The 21991-nt window shown below is 48.8% G+C and overlaps 1 long non-coding RNA gene across 2 annotated transcripts; it reads left to right on the top strand.

Annotated features, from left to right (window-relative positions):
• Positions 1–1706: 1706 nt before the first annotated feature.
• On the top strand, positions 1707–21506 carry LOC141572884 (uncharacterized). 2 transcript variants are annotated; one of them, XR_012498377.1, is made up of 4 exons: positions 1707–2062; positions 2254–2621; positions 9542–12996; positions 13745–21506. It is a non-coding gene; the product is annotated as an uncharacterized LOC141572884 (long non-coding RNA). The 2 variants fall into 2 exon arrangements; XR_012498376.1 differs by having other exon boundaries at positions 1707–2621.
• Positions 21507–21991: the final 485 nt, after the last annotated feature.

Genomic DNA, 21991 nt, shown 5'->3' on the forward strand with positions numbered 1-21991 from the left:
ATGGGAGCAACTTCTTTACTGAATCAGATAATGGTTTTCCAATAGTGTAAGAATATTTCCTCGATGTTTTGGTGCTATTCACAACTAACTGCTATAGACAATACATTTGTATGTGTAACTATATTATTAACATTTCTCTATCACTTTCTTAAATCAAGGCAATGAACAAAACAAAACAATAACTCACACCAATTCCTGTGGTGTAAATATTCCTATCATGGCCATTTCAGCCGACCAAGGTGACATCACTAAACATGGAGTTAGGAGGTGATGCCTAGAGCTGCTGTCATGATGTATTTCCACCACACTGATAGGATGGTTGTAAATATCCTCAAGAGCATGAATACTAATGAAATGTAAAATAGTTAGAAAGTAATGAGTTTGAGGATTCATTACCTCTGAATATAATATAATATAACTTAGTTTTTAATATGCCTTTCTTTATCCAGCTCACAAAATTCCTTGAAAATTTAGAACCAACTAGCAGGCCGATAAAAGGAGGCTTTACTACACACTGTCTAAAGCAGTTAGGGGAAGTCAGGCATGAGGCCTGAACGAAATGGCAGGGGCTGGGCCATTTCTCCTGGAGGCAAAGCTGAAGTCAAGCTGGGGAGCAGGCAGAGAGAGAGAGCTAAGCTCAGGGGATGGGCAGTGGCTTGTGGAAAGCCATTTTGAACAGGAGCAGGAAAACCACCAACAACAAGCGCCTTGTTGCGTGCGGGGCTTACGGCATGAAGGGGTTGCATCCTTCCCGTCACTAACTCCTGGCTCCCTCCTTTTCACCTCTAAGGTCACAGCTGAAAGGCCACTGACCCAGGGAGGTTTGCTGTGACCTCTGGCTTCAGGCTTCTCCCTTTCCATATACTCATCCCACTTGCAGTATCTTTAACCTTGAGATTCCCAGTAGATTGCAAGCTCTACAAGGGCAGGACTGTCTGGTTTCCTGCTTTGTCCTCAGGGCCTAGTACAGAGCTTGGCACTTAGGTGGAGCTCACTAGATATTTAAGACACCAAATTAAACGGCTAGTTCCAGTCTGGTAACGATTCCAAGAATTGCCTTCCTGGGCCTTATCTCAGCCTTGGCTTCCTGTTTGGATTCAGGTTGCAGATAAACGGTGTAGGTGAGTTGCATGGCCTTATCAACTGGGCAAACTTAGCTGGGGTCACCTTTCAGATTAAAGAAACTATGGCAGGGGAAGTTTAGCATGAGGTCATAGAGGGAACCTCTCGGGCTGGGTTCCTTAATCTCGAAGCAATTTTGTTCTCTCATTTGCTCATTCATTCATTCTTTGCTCATTTAACAAGTATGCTTTTAACACTAACTTCATGCCTGGCACTGCATAAAGGTGTCTGGCACCTGGGACCTGCTCAGTCTTTGGCAGAGTAATATTTGTGAAGAAGTCTTCCAGAATCCGCCAGAGACAGCTTCAAATTCTGGGTCTTTCCTGACAGCCTGTGAAATCTTGGGTATGTTTCTTAACCTCCCTGAGCCTCAGTTTCCCTCCTTTGTGAATAGGGCTAATCAAGTTTATCTTGCAGGGCTGTTGGGAGATCTAAAAATGATGAAATGTCAAACAAGCAGCTCCTAGTTGCAGCGCCATATGTATTAGTTCTAAGCACACACACACCCCCCGTCCATCTCTAAGTGGTTTGTTCCACCTCCTTTTGCAAAGCACCTTCTCGTCTCCAGCATTAAACCATTTGGAATGTGTGTACTGGTGTCATTCAGGGCTTCTTGCAGTGCAGTGCCCAGACCACCAGCGTCAGTCACTTGGGGAGCCTGTTACGACTCAAATTCCTGGGCTCTGATGTAGTTTTATAGAATCAGAACCTCTGGGGGCTCAGCAGATGGCATTGCAAACACGTTCCTGAGGCGAGAACACCTGCACGTGATTCTCCCCGTCTCTGAGAAGCCTCTTGGCAGCAGCAATTCATGCCAAAGATCTAGACTCAGCTTGTAGAGAAACCAGAATTGAAAGAAGGTCCACAAATGCCTGCTTAGCAAGGAGCCTGGAGGGGAGGGAGCAGAGATGTGAAATGATGTTGGCCTAAATGTGTGGAGGTAAGACAGGGATGCAGATGTCCTGACCAGGCAGAAGCAGGGGGAGCCCCCCCACCCCCAGCCTGAAGGTGCAACTCCACGCCCACCCCTGGAGGTGGCAGCATGCTCCAAGAGTCACATGGGAGGGTCAGGATGGGCATCTGAAATTGTCCAGGTCATTCCTGGTTTAAAAGATTTTGTCCCCTTATTAGATTATGTGCCTTGGTGATATTAATAGCTGCTACCATTGATGGAGAACTTCCCGTGGGGCCACTCAAATGCTTGGCAAAGAGAAGAGGCCCTTGGGTCAAACTCGCATTCAAATCCTGGCTCTGGCCCTGGGATGGAGAGTGGCGTCGAGAAAGTCATGTGCCTCTGTTTGCTCATCTGTAAAGTGGGGATAATGAAGTGCACCCCTCAGGACTGTGGTGAGGAATCGATGAACTAGACAACATGTGAAAAGCCTGCATGTGGACAGACAGAGGAGGTGCTCACTGAATGGTCCTTGCTCTCCACCCATTGTTCCAGAATCGGAGCCTAGACAGCAGCCTGCACCACCCAGCACCAGTCCACAGTCCAGGTAACTCAAGCTCTGGCAGCCACACAGTCCTGAAGCCACCCACAGAGATGCTTTTTTTGTTTGCCTGTTACTCTTTGACTGGCCTGTGCTAAACACAGAAGGTTTACATTTTCAAGGGAACGGGAGGGTGGTGGGAGGCCTAGCCCTGGTGGCCAGCAGGCAAGCCCAAGATGTTCGAGCAGGGGGGGAAGTGCCAGTGGCCAGCGAAGGGCAAGGGGGACTTATGACCCAACTCCTTGGCATTTCACTTGCAACAAGCTGAGGCTTTAGTCATTTCCAGCTACAAAAAGGTCGTGAAGCCCTGAGGATGGGAACTGCCCAGTAGTCTAAGCTGTGGTATGTGATTCCAGGCTCAGAGGACGGGCTGCTACTCCCTGAGGGAGTCGCATTAAAAATCTGGGACGGGGCAGCTTGAGTGGGTTCAGTGGCTCTGTGGGCAACGGACACCCCTGGCTGTTCCCTGTGTTCACCCTCACTTCCCCTTCGGCTCCTTTCCCTGGATCATTGTCACTCTTGGGACCTTGGGGTCAGGGCTGGGCCATTGTGGGGGGACACACAGCACAGGGGGGACAGGCGTGCTTCCCACTCTTATGGGCTTTCTTGGAGGTTCTAGTAGAAACTTCAACTAAACAGTTTTCAGCTTTTGGTGCACCTTGCAGGAACTTGCTGCAGCGCTGTCACGGTAGCAGGGTGATGTCTGCGCTGCTGGCAGCAAACAAAACCACTGATGGGAAATTAAATGCCCTCACCTCCCCCCGCCCCTACCAAAGGCAAGAAGGCATTGCCTTTCCTCTCCTCTCACCCTTCTGCTTTCTGATTTCAGATAGCCCTGAGTGACGCCCACAAATCTGGAAGCAAGTTGCCACCCCAGAGTCTCCAAGTGAAACTCAGTGGTGCAAATGTGCATCTCTGATTCTTTTTAAAATTGTGGTACCTTAAAGCACCTGCTGTTCCTTATCCTGACTGCGGTCCTCTGTGTGTTTGCCCACCTGCTTCCCCCACCTCTTTGGGAATGGCTCTACCCAGCCCATGGGCAGGAACCAGCAGCCCCCTCTCCATCAACTAATCCCTCACCACCATCACCACCATCTCCCCACCTTCCCCCCACACACAAGCATATGCTTCCATGTTGGAATCTGTGGTCTAGAAGATTCTCTGGTTTCATCTCATTGATTGGCCCTGCTCTGCGCTCCAAGAACACTCTTGTTCAAAAGCACAGCTAGCCTAAGAGCTTGTCTCCCTGGCTCCAAACCCTATCCTGCTCTGTTGCCAAGTTCAACTTTACAGAACCTGACTCTGTCCATGCATCTCTTCTCCTCCCCAACCTCGGTCTGCTGATGTCATATTTGGGGGTTTTTTTGCTGCAGACCCAGACCTTTCATTAAGCCTGGTGTCCGCTATGCCCTCTAGTGGTTTGTTTAGGTTACAACAGAGAAAAAGTATGCCAGGCCCCTGCCTTCATGGAGCTTCTGTTCTAGAAAACAAATGATCAAATAAATGCGTAATTACAAATGGTTAATAGTGCCTTGGAAGAAACAGACAGTGTTCAGTGATATAGAAAACTGGGCTGTCAGGAAGGCTTCTCTGAGGAGGTGGCTTTTTGGCAGTGACCCAAACCACAAGAAGGCAAACCCTCTCATCCTTGAAGCTTCCCAACCGCCTGTACTTTATCTCTGCCCCCTTTGCCACCAAAACACCTTATTTCACTCAAAACTGTGTGGTAGAAGCTAATTGACAAGGCTCTGGGTGTAGGACCCGTGAAGCCCTGGCCATTGGGGGCTCCCATTCCCCCACAATCTTGGATTCAGGATGGTTGGGTAGGTGCCCTAAGGGGTTCAGCCTAAGACCCCGTGTGGCCCTGAGGACTGGGGCTTCCTTTCACCTCCTTTATGCTGAAGCTACCGTGTTCTTCCCTGGCCTTTCAGGTCAAGTCCAGATGGCCAGGGTCCCTTCCCACAGAAATCACAGGAGAGAGAAAAAGAACAGCCCCCCGCATGGTTCTGACCACACCTGTGGCTACGCTGCCTGACTCCCAGCCCACAGCCCAGGTGCTCTTCTCAGCATTGTTTCCTGGGCTGCGGTTGGAGGGAGAGCTCCCACACCCGCTGGAGCTCAGAGGTGAGGCCAGCACTGTCCCCAAGCACCCATCTTTGTCGCAGGATTTAAGCACTTGTGCCCTCATCTTCCTGCCTAGGTGACAAACACAGGGCCTACTTTTGCCCCATCTCTCCGGTGATACCAAATGCAGCAACACAGTAGGTCCTTAGAAATTTGAACTGCATTGCAGCTCAAGCCCACAGTGCTTCCAATATGAATATGGCTTCTGGCCAGTCATTCCTAAGCTTGCCATGGGCCAGTTTAGCCCATGACCTTGTTGTTCAGATAAGAAGTCTTCTGTCCCCCAGCACCCCCCTGCTCTGTACTGTTGCCAGGCTGACTATCAGGGTTCCCCTGACCCGAGGGAGACCCCAGCCAGGCCCTTTCTCCATGCCGAGTGCATGGTCCTCTCCAGCGCTGGCCTGGGAATGGTACCCCCTTCCCCTCCTGGATCCTTTGGGGCTTGCACCCCATATTTGCACCCTTCCTTCCTCCCACAGTCCTAGCTTGCTTCTCTTCTGGACTGTTTCACTTCTCCCATCTTCTGGGGTCCCCAAGCCAAGCTGCAAGGACAGCCACGTGTCCTGATTCAGATGTCCATCTTGAACACTTTGCTCCTGGCACTTGAATGGTGGCTGTGGTCTAATTCCATTGTTCTTTTTAAGAAAACATGTATTGCTCCCTGACATAGGCTAGACTCTGGGCTGAGAGCAAACACCCTGCAACTCTCACAATCACCACCTCAGGGTGGGGGGAAGGGGAATGGAGGTGAGTGCTATTATGTCCCCAGTTTTACAGATGGGAAACAGAGGCTCTGAGAGGCTGAGAGACTTGGAGGTCTCGGCCTGGAAGGGTAATGCTGGGATGTGAACCTAGGCACGTGTGCCCAACCACCACACCACACTGCCTGCCTGGGTACCGCCTGCTGCAGCCTCTCCTGCAGGACTGGGCAGCTCCTCAGCTGGGCAGGTTTCATGCAGATGCGCAGCAGCACAGTGGGAGGTGCCCGAGAACTCCCCACGGAGCATGGCTGCCCGCCTGCCAGGGGAGGGGCCGGGCGGGAAACGCAGGTGTACATGTGACCCAAGGTGCCTGCTGCCACGCTGGAGGTGGGTGTGTGGGGGAGGCAGGGAGGCTCCTGGCCAGTGAGGAGGCGGCTCCCTGGGCCCACAGCCAACCTCCCTGAGCCCAGTGTGTGTGTCTTCTGAGCAGGGAGCCGATGGGGGTCTGGGAGCTGTGTTGGGCGCAGGGGGAGGAGGGCCGCCCTGAGCTAGATCACTATCCTGGGAAAGTTCCTCGAGCGATGGGGCTGGGTGGTGACTTCACAGAAGACCTGGGTCCTCCTGGGCACCAGTGTGAGGTGGCACAGCTGAGCAGGAGACCCCCAGGGCCTGACCTTCAAACAGGAGCTTTTCTCATTGTGCCCTGGGGCCTCCAGAATGCCAGCCGGCACCTTGGCACAGCAGCCTTAGGAATTCTAGAATGCCACCAAGAATAATAATAGCTACCATTTATTTAGTACCTTCTGGGTGCCAGGTATTTGCTAAATGCTTTGCATTTATCCCTCACTTGACACAGTCGCCCTGAGAACTCTCGGGGCAGAGGCCATGATTACCTACACTTATAGCTGAAGAAGCACAGCCTGGGCGTTGATGGGGGGGATGGGACCCATGTTTGAGAGAAGCGTGAGGCTTTGAGGGCCGTGCTGCTGATGCAGCTATCTATGTTTGCTCAACCAGCTTTCATGGAGAGCCATTCTGGGGGTGGCACAGAGGGTAGAGGAGAACTACAGATCCATTTCTCTGTCTCTCTCTGTCTCTGTCTCTCTCTGTCTCTGTCTCTGTCTCTCTCTTTGATACACACACACACACACACACACACACAAATACACATACACAATCTTTGTGCCAGATGAACACATTGCTGAGCAGAACAGTGGGAAGTAAGTGTGATTTGGGTTGGGCTGGAGGATAAGATCCAGGTGACAATGGTCTCCTTGAGGCAGAGGAGACCATCCTCTCTATCTATCCCCTCCACCTACAGTGTCCTCAGCTCCCTCCGCTTGACCAACCTCCCGTTCTGCTCTGAACTCTCCTCCTTCAGGAAGCCTCCCCTGATTGCCTGTCTCTCCAGGCTGGGTTGGGCACAGCTCTCTCACAGGGCCTGTGCCCAGCCATCTTGAAGTTTAGGACATTGTGCTGTATTGGTCTGTATATGGCCCTGCCTCCTCCCCTGGATTGTGAGGAGGGCTCTCACCACATCCTACTCAGCTCTGGGTTCCCATTGCCCAGCCTGGAGGAAGTTTGTTGAGCTGCATGGAGGGGTGGGGGCTAGCAGAGCCAGAGAGGAAGAAGGCCAGGTGGTGATAGTGCCTGGTTTGCTTGGAGCTGAGGGTCCCTACAGGAGCAAAGTGGCAGGTGGCCCTAGAGGGGTGGCTTGTCCGCATTTGGTCCTCACAGCCATGAATGCTGTGGTTGCAAGAACTTTGGGGAAAGTGCCATGGCCTCTTGCACATTTCTTCAAATAAAATCTGGGCCCAAATGCCCCAGGCAGCTCTTTCCTGCAGAATCTCTGTGCGTGTTTATTTTGCCACTTTGGGCGGAGCTGACTGCAAGGGCTCTGAATACAGTCGTGGCAGGCCTGGGTGTGCAAGGCAAGGGAATGTTTGTATATAGTCAGTGCACAAACACAGTCTGATAGTATGCTCAGCGCTGATCTGTTGGCTTTAATTCCGCATTTGTTGCTCCTGAGGCTTTGAAAACTAAAACACCCTCGGATGTGGCTTGCTTGGAGAACAGACAGAAGTTCTGGTCTCATTCTGATGAAACAGTCTCCTTAGTTATGAACTCTTCACATGCTGGAGAATTCTGGAGCTGATGCTGAGTCCTCCAAGCCTGGGAGGTGGCAGCCACAGGCCTCCTTTCTGCAGTGGCAGGTCCCTGAGTGAAGGACAATAGTCCCCTCGTGGCTATCCCCAGAGCTGGACGAATGACATCCTTTCTGCATTCCAGGCATCTGAAGGCTACTCTCCAGGGCAGCGGGTTATAGCCAGCTGCCAATCTGGGGCACAGGAAATGTGGGCAGAGACAGGCAGGTCTGGAAGACAGCAGGAGCCCAGCAGAAAGGAGTTACTTAGGAGAAGGAGAAGCTGGAGAGATGGGTGCAGCAGGGAGGACTTGGGTTGAATCCTGGAGAAAAGGGACCCTTCAGGAAATGCCAAGTCTAATACTGAGTGAAGACAAAGGGCCCAGTCTGGGCGCATCAGCCACACCAGGGGAGGAGTTCCCACCTGGATTCAGAGCTCATGGCTACATGGATGAGGCAGGCAAAATAATGGCCCCAAAGGTGTTCACGTCCTACGATCTGAAACCTGTGAATATGTCACCTTCCATGGTGGCAAGAAGGACTTTGCTGATGTGACTAAACTAAGGACCCTGAGATGGGGAGATTAGCCTGGATTATCCAGGGGGGCCCAATCTAATCATGTGAGTCCTTAAACCCGGAGAACCCTGAGAAGTAGACAGGGCAGAGAGATGCTGGCTTTAAGATGAAGGGGCCATGGCCATGGAATACGGGTGACTTCTAGAAGCTGGAAAAAAAAACAAGGAAATGGATTCCTCCCTAGAGCAGACCTGGGACACCTTGATGTTAGCCCAGTGTTAGACTGTGTTGGACTTCTAAACACAGAGACGTAAGACAATAAGTTAGTGTTAAGCCACCACATTTGTGCTCATTAATAACGACGGCAATAGAAGGCTAATATAATGACAAAGGACTCTCTTACCCTGTTCTTTCTACCCCCACTTCCGCTCAAGTAGCACCTCTTCTGTCAAGTCTGCCTTCTTGGGAATAAGGCCTAAATTGCTCTCCTCCAAGGCTGCTCACCGCCTGACTTGGCTTTTCCAGGGGTGAGAAGACCCTGTTCTTCCTTGTCGTTCCCTTATTGTTCCGCCATCTTGTCTCCCCTGATCCATGCTGACTTCTTCGGGGAAAGGATGGGTCTCATTCTTTACCGAACAGACACATTCCTTTCAAATGCAGTCGGAGAGGGTGAACTTGGGTAGCCCATGGAAAGAGGCAGGAGGTGGAAACCTCTGAGACCTTTGGCAAATAATCCCAGTGGCTAACTTTCTACGGCACGTGACAGTTTTCTAATCATGTACAAATCTACAAGCACATTTGAGTCTCTAGTAGCCAATTTCACCAAAACTCTTTAAATCCAACTGCTGACATTTATTAAGCACTTGGACCTTAACACAAAACCCAGGGGGTAGGGAAAATGCCAAACGTTTCCCTGCAGCTCAGCTAAAGAGAAGCAAAAATGAATTCGAAAAAATAAAATAACTGTTACACATGAATTATCCTCTAAACTCCTCACCACCAGGCTGACAGTCATAATTTCCCTCTGGTACAATTGACTGACAGTATGGCTGAGCCCAGAGGCAACCCACTCAAGGTGGTATGGCCAGGAAACAGCAGAGTTGGGTTCAGAGCTGGGGTCTGAGTCTATAGCCTGTGCTTTCCCCATACGTCCAGTGGAAGGATGCATCTGGCATTTTGTCCCATGATGATGGATCCCACCCTGTGCCATATGCACTTAAGCAATTGTCTCTACCTTCCCCACATAAAGGCCATTTGATCACTTATGTTCCCATCCTGTGTGCTTGGGCTAAGATGTGTCTACATTGCCTGTATGGGCTGAATTATGTCCTTCTCAAAATCATTTGTTGAAGTCCTAACCCTCAATACTTTAGAATGTAAGGATATTTCAAGATAAGGTCTCAAAAGAAATGATTATGTTAAAATGAGCTATTTAATTTAAGGTGGGCCCTAATCCAATGACAGATGTTCTTATAAAAAGAGGACGTTTGGACACATGGAGAGACGCCAGAAATATGCAGTCAGAGGGAAACTCATGTGAAGACACAGGGAGAAGGTGGCCATCTACATGCCAAGGAGAGAGACCTCAGGAGAAACCAAACCTCTGGACACCTTGATCTCAGATTTCCAGCCTCCAGACCTGTGAGAAAACACATCTGTTGTTGAAACCCCTCAACCAGTGGTATTTTGTTATGGCAGCCCTAGAAAACTACTACACCACCCTAACCATAAACTACGAGACCATGCACACCTAGTAAAATAGCTAAGAAGGAAAAATGAAGGAAAGATGTGGACAACACTAAGTGTTGAGAAGGATGTGGAGCAACTGGAATTGTCATGCGTCCCTGGGAGGAGGCACAACGGTGCAGCCACTTTGGCAAACAGTTTGGCAGTTCCTTACAAAGTTAAATACTCCCGTGTGACACATCAATTCTATTCCAAGATGTTTAACCAAATTAAATGAAACGTGTTTTCACAAAGCCCTGAACATAAATTAGAGCAGGTTGATTCATTATCACCCCAAACTGGAACTAACCCCAGTGTCCTTCACATGGTGAAACTCCTGTGTAACAAACTGTGGTATGTCCAAGCAACAGACTCAAACTGCGCCATGTCCGTGCAATAGACCACTCCTTGACAATAAAAGGGAATGGACTGTTGATACACAACAACTTGGATGAATCTCAAGTGCATAATGCTAAGTGCAAGAAGCCAGTCTCAAACGCTCCGTACACTATGTGATTCCACTTATACAGCATCCGTTATATTCCATTTGTATAACACATTATCGTACTATATGATTCCATTTACATAACAGTGAGGCAGAGGCAAAATGAGAGGCAAGGGACACGGCTCAGTGGTTGCCAGGGGTTGGGAACTGGGAGAAGGGTGGGCTACAAAGAAGGATGAGGAAATATTTTGGTGCAACTCTTCTGTGTCTTCATTGTAGTGGTGGCTATACAATTGTACACCTAGAAATGTACACCAAAAAGAGTGGATTTAACTGTATGTAAAATTATTTAAGCAAATAAAAACGAGGCTGCAGTTAAAAAACCAAAACTGAACCTGCAAGGCCAGTTGTAAGCTCCTGGAATGTCAGGTTGACACCTGCCCCTTCCTCTGTGCAGGGCTTGTTGTCAGTTTGCCAAGCCCTTTCCTGTGCATTCTCTTTTTGATTTTCTATAAACCTATGAGGCAGGGCACTGAATAAAATTGCCTCGTTTTATAGATAAGGAAACAAAATAGAGGTGCAATGACTGTCCTCAGGATTGGCAACTTGGCAGTCCTAACTATAAACCTAGCCTCTCCCTTTCAGCCCCTCTCTCGTAGTCAATTCGGACATGACAGCCCCCCCGGGGGTCCTGGGACAGACATGGAAAATGGCGGGGATGGGACTGCTGCCTGGGGTGTTCCAAGCGGTGTTCTCCTGAGGAGAAACTGTGGCAAGAAAATTCTCTATGTATGGTGATGGACATTAACTAGATTTATTGTGATCATTTCACAATATATACACATATCGAATCATTATGTTGTACACCTGAAACTAATATAATGTCGTATGTCAATTATACTGCAATAAAAAAAAAAATCAAGCCACTGGCTTCAAAGTTAGACATTTCCCCACCCCCACCCCCCTTCCTCTTTTCTTCCTGATGGAGACCAACACCACTTACTGAGCTTCAATGCTAAATGCTTGGCTGGCCCTGGCCCATGTAATTCTCACCACTGCCCTGCGAGGAAAATATTACTACCTCCCCATTACAGACCAGGAAATTAAGGTTGAGAGGGGTTAAGGGACTCACAAAAGGTCACGCAGCAGAAGGGACAGGGGAGCTGGGATTCCAGTTTGGGTTTGTCAGGAGAGAACAGAGGCCTTTCTTCTCAGCCTCCTAAGTGTGAGCCATCAACTGCTGGGTGATCAGATCTCCAAGATTAATGAGTCAACAGGACTCCCAAAGCACTATCTGAAGGTAAACAAGTCAGTATCACCTCCTGCTTAGGGTTTATGAATGACTTTTCCTCCCTTGAGAGAGAAAGGTGGAAATCTATACCTAATTGAGCCCAAGGCCAGGGCTCAGGTTTCTCCTGGACAGCCGTTGCTTCCAGCCCCCTGGGGATCCTGGCCGGGTGCTATTTCCAGGGGAGGGAGGGGGGGGTCACCTCCTCAGCAGGAAGACTGGGCAGGACTTGCAGAAACTCCAAGATGGGGACAGAGCCCCTACAAGGCCCTAACTTACCCTGATCTTATCTCTTCCTGGGGAATTTTCCCACAGGGATGTGGGAAAGGTCAGTGAGGTGTGCTGGGGGGCCAGCTCAGCCCTTTCTGCTACAGAGGAGCTATGGTGCAGGTCCCAGAGCCTACACATGCGTGCTCCATGGGCTCCTGTGCCCTTCTAAGATATGCTAGGAAGCTCTGAGTGGGAAATGCCACCACGGAGCCTGGCCTGCAAGATAGCTGAAAATCGAGTGCATTGGCAGGTCTGTTAAGCTTCCAGCCTGTCCCAACCTGGACACGGGCACAGGTTCAGAAATTCCATCACCCTAAATTAGTAAGCCTGAAATGCCACCTCTTCACTCTTTATGTATCATCTTTGCTATTTTTCCCACATCTGAGTTCTACTGGTGCTGTTATTTAATTTTTACATTAAGTCTATTATTTTATTCTTTAATAATTCTCAAAAGTATCAACAGAGGTCAATGGAAAACCAGTATCTGTGTATTATACATGGAGAGTCACTATTAAAATAAATACAGTGGATACTCTTCAGCAATGAGAACGAACAGTCTCCAGCTACACAGAGTAACGTGGATGAATTTCACAAACGATGCCGAGCAAAGGATTGGACCTGGGTGAGTCCATTTATGTGACTGATGTGAAAACTGGCACATCTAACCTATGCTGTTCTAAGTCAGGAGAGTGGTCACCCCTTGGGGAGGAGGGATAGTGACTGGGAAGGGATGGGGAGGGGGCTGGGAGCCCAGAAAATTCTGTTTTCTGAATTGAGAATTAACACATTCTGTTTCTTGATTGACTGCTGGTTTCACAGGTTGTTCAGTTTGTACTGATTCACCCAGTTTAACAGCCCTCCTGGTGCTAAACTTCAATATTTAAAAAAAAAAAAAAAGTTAAAAATAAGTAGAAACCCAGTGAATACAGGATGGTTCTTATTAAACTCTAGGGAGAAACCATGGTGGGCTCAGGTCTCTGAGCCAAAGGTCTGCTCCCCCTTGTTAAGACACCCGTATAACAGGTGCTCAGGGGTCAAAGCCCTGCCCCACCCCCATCAGAGGGTTTGGAGGAGAATTGGGAAGGAAATGACTTTCTCACTGTGTGATTTCAAGGCTTTGTCCAAGCACTTGGGAAAACACTGAAGGAGGCCACTCATTCTAGCTCCAGGTAAATGATTAAAATGAGATAAGGGTGGAGGGTTAGGGAGACGCTAAGTGCCTGCGCACAGAGAGGCAGGTGGACTGGTGTGGGAAGCATGGGGGTGGGACCAGCAGATGTCAGAGCTGAATGCCCCAGTGCTGGGAGGGGCAGGGTGGGGGTTGGGAAGAGCCTGGGCGTGGGGGCCAGGTCCCTGGAGATGCTGCGTTTGGGGCCCTGCCCTGTGCGCAGGACTGCCCAGGGGCCAGCTGTGTGGCTTTGGCCTGCTTACCTGGGTCTCAGGTCTGGCTTAGAAAGTGAGCTAATAATGCTTCCATCTGACTGGGGCAGGGTGAGTGGGTGGAAAGGTTCCAGTTCCCCAGTTCGGTGCCACCTAGGGGCCCCCCATCCTCCCTAGATTCTCAGGCGCTTGGAACCTAAAGGACGCATCTGCCCACTCTCAGCTTCCGCAGAAAGCCCCATCTTGCCAGGATGGGCCCAGGACCCCAACGCCACGGACGCCCATGGGAGCCCTGAGACCTTCCGACTCCCAGAGATCCCCCACCCCCCACCCCCAAAGGCTGAGCCAGAGCTCCCGGGCCTCTTCCAGCAGCTTTAGTATTATGCGTTAATGATTAAACCCGAGGTTCCCCATTAACCCGCTGCCGGCCTTTGTCTCCGGGCCGCCTAGGAGCCTCCTCCTTTGAAATGCCACATAAAAATGATAGATGCCCCTTTCCTCCCTCCTGGGATCCATGGGTCCTGTTTCCTTTTAAAGTTCGAGTCTGAACATCGGGCGTGCCCTGCCTAAACACAGAAGCGCGAGGCCGAGGGGGCTGCGCGGCGGCGATGGGGGCAGCCCCGCGCAGACAAGCGCGCTGCAGCTGCGGGACGGGCCGGGCCGGCTGAGGCAGACACCGTAACCAGGCAGCCACCGCGACCCGCCAGACGCCGCCGTGGGTTCTGGGCGGGAAAAGGTTTGGAGACCTGTCTCTTTGCCTAGGATCGTGTTGATGGCGATAATAATACCAACCACAAGAGGAACGCTTGATATGTCCCCTTGGCCAAGTGTTGTAATGAGAATTGAATGAGAAAGGATATAGGCACTGTTGGTAAATTCCGAATTCTGCACCTACAATATTCAGAGAGGGGGAGGGGAGGGCCCAGGGACTCAGCATCAGCATCACCTGGGAGCTTGTTAGAAATGGGGAATCTCAGACGCAGGGGCTCAGAATTTGTGCTGTAATTAGTTTCCCAAGTGACCGGTGTGCACGTCACAGTTTGAGAAGCCTGGTCCACATGATCAATGATTCTGCTAATAATAGTAACGCCACTGGGTAACAGGTATTGAGTGCTTATCACCAGCTGGCATTTGTTTTAAGCACCTTATGTAATTGTCCTATTTAATCCGTAACACGTGCCAGATGCACCATTTTGCAGATGAGAAGGTTGAGGTCCAGGGAGATTTGGTGCCCTGCCAGAGGTCACACCTATAAGAATTAGAAGTCCAGGCGGGGAACAGGCTCACATCCAAGCACCCACAATAAAACCCCTCCTAGGTTAGCTCTTGTCTGTGTGCACAGCAAGTTGGGGACTGTCCTTTGGAATAACCAGGGGCCAACTCCTGGTGGCTCGATGTGCGCCCAGCAGAGATGGATTAGTAGCGAGCATGCCTGGCCATAGAAAGACACACTCCTTCTGTCACCCACCTCTGTCTGCTGGAGATAGACATGTGGCACATGTCCTGTCCACACTCCAGCTTTGAGGAAGAAACACCAGTGCTGATATAAGCACTCCCCCCCCCCACAGCACATGTACCCCCTCCCTGTCCTCTGTGGCGCCATGAAAGGGTTAAGTTAGGGCTCAGCCACTACATAAATCTGTGTTTATCTGCTGCAAAGCAAGCTATTTAGGTTTCTGATTTACAATCCTCGGTTTTCATAAAAGTCAGTCATTCCCAGTAAAAGAATGTGGGTTAGATTTATAGGATCTGCGTTAGTCTTTAAAGCCCAAAGCTGGTCTATGACTCACCCTCCATAATGTTTTTGCTCTAGTCCGGAGATATTCATGTGCAAAGAGAAAGATTCAGATCTCTGCCCTAAAAAATAAGACTTTTGGGGGGAACTAATTATAATGGCGTCAATTGTGCTATGCTTGTAAACTTGCCGTCAGCGGGGCCCCCCTAGAGCCTGTTTTCCAGGGGTTTTATTCTGCAATAAAATGCGCTCTGGTTTGCAGCTTGGCATATAAGACCTCCACTGGTATGAGCGAATGTTTTCTCCTACCAAATTATTAGGAATAAACAGCCCACCAGTGGAAAGGCACAAAAATTATAAGCAAGGAAAATAAATCTTGGAATGTTTGTGTTTGGTGACTTTAATAAAACCGGTCACTTAGCCCAGCAGCCCAACTGGCTAAATGGAGCCAGCCTGGTATTTTTATTTTAATTTGAGTTTGTGTTTTGCCAGTGTGAAATGGGGTCAAGGCAAGACACTATGGAAAAAGGCTTTGATGTCTCCTTGAAAAATATTTTGCACTGTGACTTTATGGCATTTCGTGTCCTGCTCCCCCTCCCCAGCCTCAGCCCCCAGCTTGACAAACTGCATGTCTAACCCACGACCATCACACATCATAAAACGTAGCCATCGTCAACAATCCTTGTGCCAACTCTCTCCCCTCCCCCATGAAGGCAGAATTCAAGGCAGAACGTCTTAACAATGCAAAATAAAAATGCTGATCCAGATAACGGAATATGATTAGGGGATGGAGGAAACCAGCCTTTTCAACTTTCGCCAAAGCAAAGCCAAGGTGAGGGGCCCAAGTGCAAGAGGAGAGACGGGAAGGAAGGTCATATGGACTGGGCTGATGGCCAGTTCAAACAGAACTGGGTTAGGACAGGAAGGTTTGCCAGCGGGTTGAGAAGCAGAGAAGGAGGATTTAAAAGGATGGCAGAGAGCAGCGAGCCCACAATAAAAGCAAGTTCTCTTTCACCAAATGTGGAAGAGAGAAAGATGTGATTATATTTGCATGAGCTTTAGTTCAGTCGTAAGGTGGGCATATTAGAGATTGTATACGGTGAAGTGAAAGAGTAAGAAAGAAGTCAGGGTCAGGAAAGGTTTACTGCGGACCTACAAGGTGCAGGCAGAGGCCCCTGGGACACATGGATAAATGTGATTCTCCCTTGACTTTCCTGGACTAATAGTGCTGGAGCAGGTGCATTTACAGGTTTCAGATCAAGGAAGCAGTACACACAGAACCATCCATGTGTGGCTCATTCGTGTTTCAGTGTAGCTGGACAAAAAGTCCTATTTGGCCTCTTAATTCATCTTCACCTTCACCTCAGTGCAGGGCACTATGGTAGGTAGGTCCTTTGGGACCCTCAAAAATGAACAAAATGTGGTGCCTGGCCCCTCAGTTCAATGGCACAAAGACGTACACAGACCACTCCACTATACTATGTAAAACTAGATAAGGGCAGTAAAGAGAGAGGTTTTGTGTGCAACCAGAAACCAGGGACGGCTTCAGGGAGGAGGGGGTGTTTTTATAGCTCTTGAAGACTTGGTAGTAATTCGACATGTAAAGGTGAGGAGCAAGGATAATCCAGGGCGAAAGAAGAATGAACAACAACAACAAAAAAATAGGAGTAGGAGGGGGTTGGCCTTTTTGGAAGATGCAGGAGTCCATTGTGGGTGCTTCATAGAACATGTGAGATGTCTAGAGGTCAGGAAAGAGAATTCAGTTCAGGTAAAGACAACGTTTTGTCATTCCTGAGAAATCTAGACTTGACCCTGCAAGAACTGGGGGCCTTTCCTGACCCACCGAGGCTGGGGTCGGTGTCCTTATTTGTGGCCCTAGAGTATGCTCTCCCCTCCCTGTCACAGCCCTTTTCACCCTGTAATACTACATCATGGTTGCCTCCCCTATTCAATCATAAGCCCAAGAGTCTTGTTCACTGTTCAAATCCCAGCCCCTAACACAATGCCCAGCACATAATTGATATTCAAGAAATAGCAGATGCCAAAGGAATGCGATGGAGTTTTCATGACAGTGAATTGAAGGCTTGTAGTAGGAACTGGTAACTTCGAGCTGCACTTCAGAGAATTTGGACTTTGGGTCTAGGGTAGACTGGAGCAGAGAGAACCAAGAAGTGGGGATCTGTCAGGGCTGGCAGGCAGCTGGAGGTTGTGGTCCCCTGGGAGTGGGAAATGGAAGCGATGGGGATTCAGGATGCAGAGAAGTTTGGAGATGATGGTGATGAGAGAAGCACAGTGAATGAATGAATGAATGAATGAATGAATGAGTGAATGAATGAATGAATGAGTGAGTGAATGAATGAGTGAGTGAATGAATGAATTCAATAGAGATACGCTGCATTTGAAGTGTGCTATGACTCCAAATAGAGGATTTGTAACTGTCAGGTAGAAATTTAGCACAGAAGCGTCTGTACCAAGTTCCAAAAGAGACAACGCAGAAAGAAAGCCAAGATCGGAGCTGGGAGGTTGCCTATTTTTAGGAGATGGAACATCAGACACTAAATCTGAAATTCCATTTTCTATGATCGCCATGTTCTCCACCTATTCTAGTTGAAGTCACTTTGGATTCGCAGTGGGGCAGCCAATTTTCTTTCCGACCTCGTTTGATCTTAAGGCTACATAAATTGGAGGCTTCTCTAGGCATGTGAAGTGTCGCTCCCACCAGCACATCGGGAAATAGCCTGGCTGGCAGAAACCTTGAACTTTGTGTCACATTGTGTTGAACGGTCCTGGACAACGAAAAACCCACCCCAGTGGGTCCTGTCACCGGCTCTTTTGCAGTAGCCATGAATTATCTGCTGTAAGGGCATCTCAAAGCAGGTGTTTTCAGCTCACATATTGGAGTTGGTTGGGAGGACCCTTGAGTAATGAACAGAGGGTTTGGCGCTCATAGCCAGGAGCAAGGAAATAGAAATGCAGCTGACTAAGGTCAGAAACAGCAGTGAGGGAGAAAAATGGGGGCCAGGATGGAATGAAGGGCAGGAGGTGAATGTTACAAACTGGGGGACATTGGCCTAAATTTGAGCCTGGAAGGAGAGAATATTTCTGGACATTCTGAGCGTACGAATCAGGAAGGGGGGTGGACAGCCTGGGGAGTCATGTCAGGCTGTAGCAAGGGCCTCTACCTGCATAACTAGCCGGGGAGGACCTGGTGTCCTTGACGGGAGGAGAGAGAGTCGAGGAAGCTGGCCGGGCTAAGGAGTCCCACATAACTTAGAAGACGAGAGAGAGGTTTCCATTAAGCTGGACTCTGGGCCAGTGGCTGCTGTCTAGCCTTCTGCCCAGGCCACACCTCTAGCAAAATAGTCTTTCCTTTGGGCTGGTTGTCTGGGGCAGTGTGGGATCACTGAGTTACCTGCCACCAACCCCAAAGGAGAATATGAAACAGACTGTCCTCAGCTCTCCAGTGGAGGTATCAGAAGTACCCAGGGTGGCCTCAGATCTACCCCCATGTTGCTCAAGAAAGCTCTGGAAACTGTGCCTCAAACCACCTGCTCTAGTCTCCGTGCCGTGCTGTAGTCAGCAGAGGCTGCTGAGATGTACTCACCTCCCTTTGCAGAGGATGCATTTGCATTTCCAGAAGAGGACATACTTTTCCAGGAAAGAGCCTGCCAGAAGTAAACAGCAGTTGCTCCCTTAAAGAATAGACTCAGCTGAAGTTTAGGATCGAGCGTAGAAGTGATATCACCTTGGAATAGGCAGAGTCTGGGGGCTCAGTTCTGGCAGGGTTCGTATGGCACATTTAAAGGCATTTTACAAGGAATTTTTGTACACATACCATAAAGCTTACCATTTAGACCGTTTTAGAGTGTATGATTTGTTGGCATTTAGTGCATTCACAGTATAGTACAACCGTCACCACTATCTAGTTCCAGAATATTTTCATCACGGCAAAAGGAAACCCTGTACCCTTTAAGCGGTCATTCCCCATTCTCACCTTCCCCCAGCTCCTGGCGACCACTAATCTGCTTTCTGGACATTTCCTATAAATGGAATCATACGCTAAATACATGGCCATTTCTGTCTGGCTTCTTTCACTTAGCATAATTTTTCAAGGTTCATCCATGTGATAACATGTGCCAGGACTTCTTGCCAAATAATATTCCACTGTATGGGTGTACCAATTCTGTTCATCCATGTATCCATTGACATACATTTGAGTTATTTCTACCTTTTGACTATTGTGAATAATGTTACTTATGAACATTCATGTACAAATTTTTATTTGAAAACACCTGTTTTGGGTTGTTTTTGGTGTACACTCATACCTAGGAATAGAGTCGCCGGATCCTATGGTAATTCTATGTTTAACTTACTGAGGAATTGTCAAACTGTTTTACACAACGGCTGCACCATTTTCCACTTCCACCAGCAATGTGTGAGAGTTTCACTCTGTCCACATCCTTGCCAACACTTGGTGTTTTCCTTTTGTTTTGATGCTAGCCATTGTAGTCTGTGTGAAGTGGTACCTCACTGGGTCTTGATTTGTATCTCCCTAGTGACTAAGGATGTTGAGCCCCTTTCCATGTGCTTGTTGGACATTTGTGCCTTCTTTGGAGAATGCCTATTCGAGTCCTTTGCCCATTTATTAATGGGTGTTTGTCTTTTTATTATCAAATTGTAAGAGTTCTTTATATATTCTGGATATTAGACCCTTAGATATATAATGTACAAACATTTTTTCCCACTCTGTAGGTTGTCTTTTCACTTTCTCGCTAGTGTTCTTTGAGGGACAAAAATTTTTAATTTTGATAAAAATCCAATTTATCTATTATATGTTTTTTTTCTTTTGTTGATTGTGCTCTTTTTTTTGGTCATATCTAAGAATCCCCTGATAAATCCAAGATCATGAAGACTTACCCCTATATTATGCTCTAAAAGTTTTGTAGTTTCAGCAGTTATGTTTATGTCAGACAGAAACTTGTTCAAGAGGTGTGTACAGAGTCAAAGGAAACCAACAGGAATGGTGCAGGACCTTGGGGCTAGGCAGGCAGGCTGACCATTGCTAAGCTGGGGGACAGAAGAGGGAGTGGAACAAGTGTAGCTGGCACTGTGTGGACAGGACTGGCTGTCAGTGCTGTGTCCTTTGGCACAGGGATGCATCCATCCACAGCCTTCCGTGGGAGGGAACCGGGCACTCTTCTCTGTCTTCTGATCTTGGCTGGTGCTTCCCTTTGTTTGAATCCTACCAGAAGCAAGAGGGAGCCAGTAGATACAGGTCATATGGGTCAGTCTCCTGGGGTGCTGAGCTGTGTGGAGAAGGTGAGGAGAGTGGATTTAGGCGTGTGGTCAGCTGAGTAATGGCCCCCAAAGATATGCAAGTCCTCACACTCAGAACCTGTGAACATACGACCTCACTTGGCAAAAGGGACTTTGCAGATGTGGTTAAGGATCTAGGATGGGAGATTATCCTGAATTAACTGGGTTGGCGTAGTGTAATTAGAATGTCCTTATAAGGGAGGTAAGAGGGTAATTTTGTGTGTGTGTGTGTGTGTGTGTGTGTGTGTGAGAGAGAGAGAGAGAGAGAGAGAGAGAGAGAGAGAGAGAGAGAGATTTGAAGATGCTACTTCTTTGAAGATGGAGGAAGAGACCATAAGCCAAAGATTGCAGGCGCCTCCAGAGCCGGGAAGGGCCAAGACACAGATCCTCTCCTGGTGCCTCCAGAAGAAACGCAGCCCCAAGACTCCATAATTTTAACCAGTGAGGCCCATTTTTAGAGGACTTACGACCTCTAAAATTTGTAAGATAATAAATTTGTGCTGACTTAACCCAGGAAGTCTGTAGTAATTTGTTACAGCAGCAATAGCACACTGATACAGAAGGGGGAGGTGGGGGTTCCCTCTGCTTCCCGCTGCCTTGGGACACCTGAGGTTACTGGTCCAGAATGAACTCCAGGTGACCCCACTTGGTTTTTCTAGGAAGAGCCCATTTCATGAGTCCCAGGCCCTGGTTTCTCTAGAAGGTGGGGGTGGAGGGCACCGTGACGGCCCTTGGTGATTGTATCGCACAGGTTTCACTCAGAGAAGTAGAGTGACTCTGAGGATAGGGAACCAGAGGTTTATTATATGAACTGGGCCCTACACAGTCCTGGAAGCTGGTGGAAATTCTATGCAAAGCTGCTGTCTCTGGTGTTGCATCTGAAGTCGATTAGCTCAGCCAGACCGGCAGTGAGGAAGGAAAACTTGATGTGAAGCCGAGGAGGGCACAGATCAGTTGGGACCCGCCAGGGGAACGGGAACCCAAGCCTGTCTTCCACACCACTTTGATGACGCGGGTGACATGCTGGAGAAGCTTTACCCTGTGCCATAGAAGTCCCAGGCACCTGGCCCAGGCCTTGGAGAAGCTGAAGGAGGGGACCCAGTGGGAGCTGATGTCACTGTTGGTGGATATGCTGCCCCATGCCAACCAAGGGAGGCAGCAGAGCAGCGGCCACGGACGTGACTGCCCCAGGGCCCAATGCCAACCTTCAGAGCATAAAATGGCCACTGCACCACTATGCCTTCCAAATGTCCCACAGTATCTCCTGTGGCCAATCTTAACCCAGAGCCATACAGGAAAGGGAATCCTGGGGACCACAGTTTCAACCTAGCTAGGTTAATATCCAATCAATGGTGTGAAAAGGTAAACCTTTGTTAAGTGCTTGGTACGTATCAGGGACTCCAGCTTCATTACTTCATTTATTCTCCTTCCAATTACCTCCCTTTGACAGGCAAGGAAACTGAAGCTTTGGCTTACATGCCTTACCAAATCATGCAGCTACTCCAAAGTTAGACAAGTGGCCAGTAAGTGCATGAGAAGGTGCACAGCATCACTAATCACTAGGCAAATGCAAATCGAAACCACAACGAGAGGCTTCTTCACACCCACTAAGATGGTTACGATAATAAAAACAAAATGATGGACAAAACAAGTGTTGGCAAGCACGTGGAGAAATTGCAACCCTCATACACTGCTAGGAATGTAAAAGGGTGCTGCCACTTTGGAAAACAATC

This window comes from Rhinolophus sinicus, linkage group LG07, assembly GCF_036562045.2.
Source record: "Rhinolophus sinicus isolate RSC01 linkage group LG07, ASM3656204v1, whole genome shotgun sequence".
In the NCBI taxonomy this organism is placed as follows: domain Eukaryota; kingdom Metazoa; phylum Chordata; class Mammalia; order Chiroptera; family Rhinolophidae; genus Rhinolophus; species Rhinolophus sinicus.